The following is an 8369-nucleotide window of genomic DNA, read 5'->3' on the forward strand; positions in this document are numbered from 1 at the left end:
TAAAAAAAGAATAGGTATAAAAAAAATAATAGGATTAAAATGATAAAAATATTAGTATTAACTTTGATACTGCCAAGGAATAGTAGAATATGGACTTCCAATAAGGAAAAAAAAAAAAAAAAGTACTCTTGAGAAAAACCCTACGGGTTATACAACGAATGTTTAACTACAGACTCTGGAATCTTTGAATAAAATAAAATTTACTATTGTAATTACCTATTTTAGACATGCCAACCTTCGGTGCGTTGCTCAACACGTGCTCAATAGTTCAAGCAACAATGATAAAATCATAATTAGGAAAATAGACTTACATTTAATTACTGCATTTGAGGCAACAGTTACTCCCAAAATACAGATAAAACAAATGAAATAATAAAAATTAAAAAATAAAATAATAGAAATTAAGTATAAAGAAATAATAGTAATAAAAATAAGGCTGAAATTATTAATTTTAAATATATATACATAAAATACAAATAAAAAAATAATAAAAAAACTATATATATCTATATTATATACATACAGTTAGGAAATGATAATACAAAATTTAAAATATATACAATAACTATAAAGAATATAACTAACTTATAAAATTATATAAAATAATAAATTAATTATTAAAATAACATTAATAATAATATATCGAAATAATAATAGATATGAAAAGAAAAAGAAACTTAACAATTTAAAAAATATATACAATAACTATAAGAAATATAATACTATAAAATTATATAAATAATAAATATCAATTAGTAAAATAACATTAATAATAATATATCGAAATAATAATAGATATAAAAGAAAAGAAAAAAGAAAACTTAACAATAGCCAAAGTAATATTATTAATAATTAAATAATAATAATAATGATAATGACAATAATAATAAAATAAAATTTAAAAAACAAGAGTCATTAATCTATAAATAAAATTAAAAAATTAAATAAAAAACTAACGATAATAGAGTAATAAACATTATATTGAAAATAAAAATAACATTATAGATAAAATACATATAATAATAATAGAAATAATACATTCAAATAGAAATATTTAAAATAATAATAAAATTGTTAAAAAAAATAAAAATAATGAAATAATAATGAAAATATAAATAATACAAATAACATAAAAAAACATAAAAATTAATAAAATAAAATTATATAATAAAAATAAAAAATAAAAATAATACTAATAACAACAATAAATATAAACCTGAAAATAAAAAATAAAAATAATGAGAACAATATAAATTAATAATAATAAACAGAAAACTAAGAATATCAATAAAAAAATAAAAAAATAATAGCAATAATAAATTATATAATATTATAATAAAAAATAAATAAATTATGAAAATAAAAATAAAAAAGTAAAATAAATTAAAAATAATATAATACACATGAATAAATTTATACGACAAAATAAAATAATGAAATTAAAATAATAATATTAAAAATAAAAATAGAAAATAAAAGAATAATAATTAGTTAAAACATTATATTAAAAATAAAAATAAAAATAATACGTTAATAATAATAATAAATTGAAATGAAACTATTTGAAAGAAAAATTAATTTCATAAAATCAAATAAAAATAATAAAATAATATGTAAAATATAAAAAAATGAAAATTAAAAAAAAAAAAATTATAAATAATAAATTAAAAGATAAAAATAAAAATAAAAACAATACAAATAACGATGATAAATATATAAATAAAATCAATATAATATTCACGAGAAAAATAAAATAATAAATAGGAAACTAAGAATAATATCATTAAAAAATAAAAATAAAAATAAAAAATTTAAAAATACTAGTAATATAAATAAAAAAAGAAAAGTAAAATTAAAACAATATTATATTATAAAAATTAATAAAAAGAAAATATAATACACATAAAAACAAAAATAATAAAAATAAAAGTAGTGTCCGTCCTCCTTATATCTGTGGTCGTCAGCAGGGGGTCTACCCCATGCTGATCTCCTATTGGGTGGCGGCGGTAAGTCTTCTTTATCATTGGTCGCTTGAGCCGGCTCTCAAGCCACGTTCGCCATTTCGATGGTTTCGTTCTTGTGATCTTCTAGACCTCCTGAGGTGTGGCTCGTCGTGCCTGCAGGAGTATCTCGTTCGGGGGCGCTTTCTTCCGTAGAGTTATCGTAGTTCGTTGTAACGTTATTAGTTGCAGGTCTTCTCATACTCACGGGGAGGAGAAATTCTTCCTACGTCATATTCATGTTGGTTTTATTTACTGGATGAGAAGCGCCTCCAGCAGGCGTAACCGAGGGCATCAGGAGCCTTCCCGATAATCTTAGTGTTCTGGATGATCAAATCGCGGAGATAGCCTCTTGATGTTTGGTATGGGTGTGGTTCTTAATAACCCCCACCCTCATGGGCGTGGCAGTAAAGTCTCTTAGACAGGGTGCATGCTGGTCATACCTATGTAGGCGTCGCTACAACTGCGGACTGGGCATGTTTTATAAATACAAAAAAAATATAGTAAAAATAAAAATATAAAAATATATCAATATGAGTACAATTAGTAAAATGATACTAATATAGTTTAAGAATACAAAAAATGATTATAGGAATGAAAATAATTGAAAAATTATAAATATAATTAATACAATTAGTAAAATAATAATAAAATTTCAAAATATAAATAATAGATATGTGAATAAAAAATTAGAATAACAAATTAATAATAATAATAATAATAATAATAGTAATAATAATAATAATAATAATAATAATAATAATAATATAATAATAATAATAATAATAATAATGAAAATAATAATAGTAGTATATATAGTAATAATTTTTTAAATAAAATAAAAAATAAAATTAATAAAAATAAAACTAGCTATATTAAAATAATGAAACTATATAATAATAATAATAATAATAATAATAATAATAATAATAATAATAATAATAATAATAATAATAATAAATTCAAAAAGAAATATTTAAAATAATAAAAAACTAATAAATAAAAATAAAAATGAAATGATAAGGAATATATAAATAATAGAAATAAAATAAAAACCGTATATATTAGAATATATAATAAAAAATAATAACAATAAGAAATATAAACTAAAAACAAAAATAATAATGAGAACAATATAAAGTAACAATAATAAAAAGAAAACTAAGAATATCAATAAGAAAATAATAAAAATAGTAGTAATATAAAGATATAAAATAACTTAAACTAACTAATTATATAATAGAATTTGTTTCAAAAATAATAAAAAATAATAAAACTAAAAATAAATATATACACATGGAAAAAATCATTAAAAAATAAATATAATAAAAATTAAATAATATTATACATTAAAATAAAAAATAAAAGTAACAAAATAAAAATAATGATAATCAAAATCAAATAATAAAAAATAAATAAAGATTATAAAAATATAAATAGAACTAATAAAATAATATTAAATTGAAATAAAAATATTTAAAGTAAAATAAATTTAATAAAAGCAAAATGAAAAAAATGAAATAATAATAAGTTAAATATAAATAATAAAAATAAAAACAATAAACATTTAATAAAATAAACAAAAATAAATAAAACAACATACTAATAACCATAAATAAATTATAAAAAAATAATAATAAAAATAAAAATGGAGAACAATAAAATAATAATAATAATAATAATAAACATAAAACTAAGAATAATATCAATAAAAAAATTATATAAATTATAAGAATATATAAAAATAAAAACAATAAATAAAATAAAAATATAAAACACAGAAAAAATAAAAATAAAAATAATAATAATAATAAAAATAAAATAATAATATTAAGATAAATAAAATTAATAAAAGTAATACAAATTAAAATAATAATAATTATATTAAATACTTAAAATAAACTTAAATCAAAACAAGTGAAAATAATAAAATATAAACAAAATTAATAAAATAATAATAATAAAAATTCTAAATAAAATAATAAGAATAGATAGAAATAATAAAAATAAAAATAATAAAATATTAGTAATAACTTTGATAATAAAAATTAAAATTATAAACATAAAGAAAATAAAAACAAAAATAAAAATATTAATTACAATATAAAATAATACAAATTCAAAAATAATAATAATAATAATAATAAATAATTAATAAATAATAATAATAGTAATAATAATAATAATAATAATAATAATAAAGATGAAAATAGTTAAAATAATGTGTAGTAATAATTTTGAAAAGAATAATAAAACTAAATACAAATGAAAATAATAAATATAATAATAATAATATACGTAATAAAAATCTAAAAAAATCAAACTAAAACGAATAATAATATAATATTATTATTACCATTATGATTATTATTATTATTATCATTATTATTATTATTATTATTATATATTACAAAATCGGATAAAGCACGACCTAATATTGGAAAAAAAACCCTTCCCACAGGTACGAGACCCCTTGAAGCAGACTTTATGTGGTATCCAGTACACATACCCAGTCCGTGGTTGCAACGGCGCCTACTTAGGAATGACCAGCAGGCGCCTGTTCTAAAAGACTCTCCTGCCACGGCCAGGAAGGGGTTATCAAGAACCACGCCCGCACTATACATCAAGATGACCAGCAGAGTATGCAAAGAGGCTTCTGGGATATCGACGGGTCCCGGTAGACGAGATCCAAAATAATGTTGATGGTCTCTTCGAAGGGCACGTTGGTGAAGAGGGATTCTACGTCGAGGGACACTATGATGCCAGTGAACGGGTGTCACGGACCCAGTGAGGTCCGCTCAAGGTTCGATATTAAATAAACAAAAAGAATTCAACACCAACAGTTGAAACTGGGATACGAATATATAAAAGATACCGCTAACAAAACAATGGTTTATTTTACAAGCTTATTAACAAAGATAAAGGCAGAATGGTTTCTCCTATTTACATAACAAAGTAAAATCTTACACTGCATGAACTGGGGAAATAGTGAGGTAACGCAAATACTTGCTGGCCAATTTTTCAGCGGTCGACAATCAATCCTCGAAGCAACGGCTTCACAAAGGAAAACTATAACCTCAGACGTTTTCTTGACTCCGTACTGCAGAAAGCAATGTCTATTCTTGATACTCGAAGGGCTTATGGTTATTCCTCAAACCAACTTGCAGGACGTTTCTTCTCTGAATGCTTGCTCAACGTCCGAAATATCATGGTTGTCCACTCCCTGACTACGACTTGAACCATATTTCGATCAAACTCTCGAGCGCCTTTTCCTCTCTGATCCTTCGTCTGGTCCTTCTTCTCTTATCCCTCTCTGAATGATCCTGCTGGTCTCTCGCTGATGATCTCTGCTCTCTGCTAGGTCTTTAACCTGATATCTGCTCTCTGCTGGTCTCTAACTGATTATCTCATACTTCGTCAGTTCGTATTTATAACGGCAATCTGGGGGCGGGGCCCTACAGCGAACGTCACAGGCTCCCGAGATGACTGGAACGATTTAGAAGAATCTCGAAGTATTGCATCAGAAATCGCGGCGTTCCTCACGACACGTCGGCGCCTGTCGAGTTCCCATACCCCACTGACGATTCTAGAACAATCATGAGAACAGCGCCTCCAACATGTGTGCGAATGTCTCCTGCTGTAGACCTACTTGAAGAAAATGCATTTTCATTTCCTTTAACTTATCATTCGTCGCTAGGAAGCGATTTCCATGACAACGGGGGAGTCATATACTTCTAGGAACTCCACCGATGAACTTGGGGGGGACGTAGGGAGTCAAAATTTGATTAAGGTGTTTGGCTAAGGGCGTCTAGCAAATAACTGGGCGGAGAGGGTTGCCTTCTTTATTGGGTTTTCAACGTTAAGGTAGAGATAACAAAGGCTGAAGTCCCTCTGGATGGACGGAAGGTGCCGCCTTCATGGTACTGATGACCCGTTGCCGTCCCTTCTGATGTCTCCAGAAGGGTTCAGTGTGAGACGATCGACCTTTGAGGAGTCGGACAGGATGGCATTGAGCTACTCATGCATTGCCAGTACAGAAGAAGGTGGGACTCACCATCCACGAGAAACGTCGCGGCCCTTACCAAGGAACTTTACTCTTGAGAAACACCTATGGGTTATACAACGAATGTTTAACTACAGTTTCTGGCATCTGAATAAAATTGAAATTATAATTACCTATTTTAGACATGCCAACCTTCGGTGCGTTTGCCTCACCAGTTTTAAACAACAATGAGGAAACCATAAAATTAATTTTTAATAAAACATGAATACAGACAAAAATAATAAAATTATAAAAATTTAAATAATGAAAATAAAAATAAATAAAAATAATAAAAAAAAAATGAAACAGATAAAATAGAATAATAAAATATAAATGTAAAATAAGAAAAAAAATGAAAAAAACTATATAATAAAAATAAAACAAAAATAATAAAATAATAAATAAATAAAAATAAAAATTAATAAACTATAAATACAATTAGTTAAATGATAATAATATTTCAAAATGCAATCAATAAATATAAAAAAAAAATAAAATATAAAAAAAAAATTTAATATTATTGATGAGAAATAAATATAATAATAATATAAATAACGAAAGCTAACAATACAATTAATAAAATGATAATAATAAAATTTCAAAATACAAATAATAAATATTATAAAATAAAAAAAATAAAAAAATAAAAATAATAAAGTAATAATAATAATAAAAATAAAAATAATAAAAATAAAATCAAAGTAAGCAAATAATCGTAATAATTTTGTAAATAAAAATATAATAAAAATTATTCAAACTGAAACAATAATAAAATAAGATAATACAAAACTAGAAATACTATAAATAAAATAATAATAATAATAATAATAATAATAATAATAATAATAATAATAATAATAATAATAATAATAATAATAATAATAATAATAATAATAATAATAATGAAAATTAAATTCCACAGGTAGTGTTTAAAATATATTTTGAACAATGCTAAAAATTACTAGGAGAGGCTTTCGGATACTGCTCCGTACCCCATTTCAGTCCTATAGAAAGTCTCTCCTACTATGAGATTCAGGGCCTCTGTAACACGGTTTTTTTCGCAAATAACTTTTTATCTATACATTTCATAATATAACGCTTATTCAGAATACATATTATATCAACACATAAATTTTAAGTGTATTCTGCACTACATAGGTTGAATAAATTTGGTACTTATAATGTAAAAGTGACCTTTTTTGAAGACGGGCCAACTTACTCAGAGAAAAGGTTTCGAACGCACTCGTTACGTAACTTATGACATCATTTCTTCCCTCTTTCTCGATGGATGATTGGCTATACGTAACGAAGGCTAAACTCTGGCAACAATGACATACAAATTTAAATACAAGCAAAGCAGTACACCTTTATGAACTCTGGAACCTCCCCATGATAATTGTCATAATGAACAAACCAACAAAATATGTTAATAAATACAAAAAACACTTCGATTAATTATTAGTCTAACTCCCAAAATAAGTTTCCAAAGAAATTACAGTCTACTTTTATAGGTCAAAATCAGATTGACATAGATGTAGGGAATAGTTGGTAATTACCAAAAACATAGTAGACAAGCTTGATTTGATAACTGCTATATCCAATGTCAAGCAATTTTTATTTATTGGCTATCTACCTATTTACTGAAAAAAATAGCCGGTACCATATATTGGCTTTAAACCTTCACCATATTATCGTCAGAAGGGTGGTGACTTCATGAGGTCTCCACCCACTTTCGCCTCGTTATAATTCAGGATAACACTGAAGGCTACCATGGGCATTGTTGGATTAGAAAATTTAACTTCTGGCTATAAAAACTAATTTCTCGAGTAGTTTGTAAGAAGTGCTAAATGATCCTCAAGGATCCCAGCAGTTGGTCTAAACGTTTAATTCATGTATATTACTGCTATACTGTTGGGGCACTACTGCTACAGTAGTATTACTACGCTAGCACTGATACCCCACCCACATCTATGTATCGTTCCGCCATTCATAAAGTCTTTGGGTTTTCAGAGCCGATGGCATTTCTGTCTGGTGGATGGGCGGGGCAACATTTAGTCAAAAGGTGTTTGTTTACCTTGCTTACGTAATGAATGTTTTTCGACTCTTGGCTCGTAATCATTGGCCATGGCGTGGGCTAGATCATTTTTTATTCTATAAAAATCAAAAACTATCGGGTTTTAGGTTATTGATAATGCTGAAAAATTTGTGTGTTGTAAAATATACATATGTCAACTTTCAGCTACATCCGATGCTTTGACAAGGAGCAAAGTCCAAAAAACCGTGTTACAGAGACCCTGAATCTCATAGTAGTCATTTTTAGCATTGTT

This window comes from Macrobrachium nipponense, chromosome 32 (assembly GCF_015104395.2).
Source record: "Macrobrachium nipponense isolate FS-2020 chromosome 32, ASM1510439v2, whole genome shotgun sequence".
NCBI classification, from domain to species: domain Eukaryota; kingdom Metazoa; phylum Arthropoda; class Malacostraca; order Decapoda; family Palaemonidae; genus Macrobrachium; species Macrobrachium nipponense.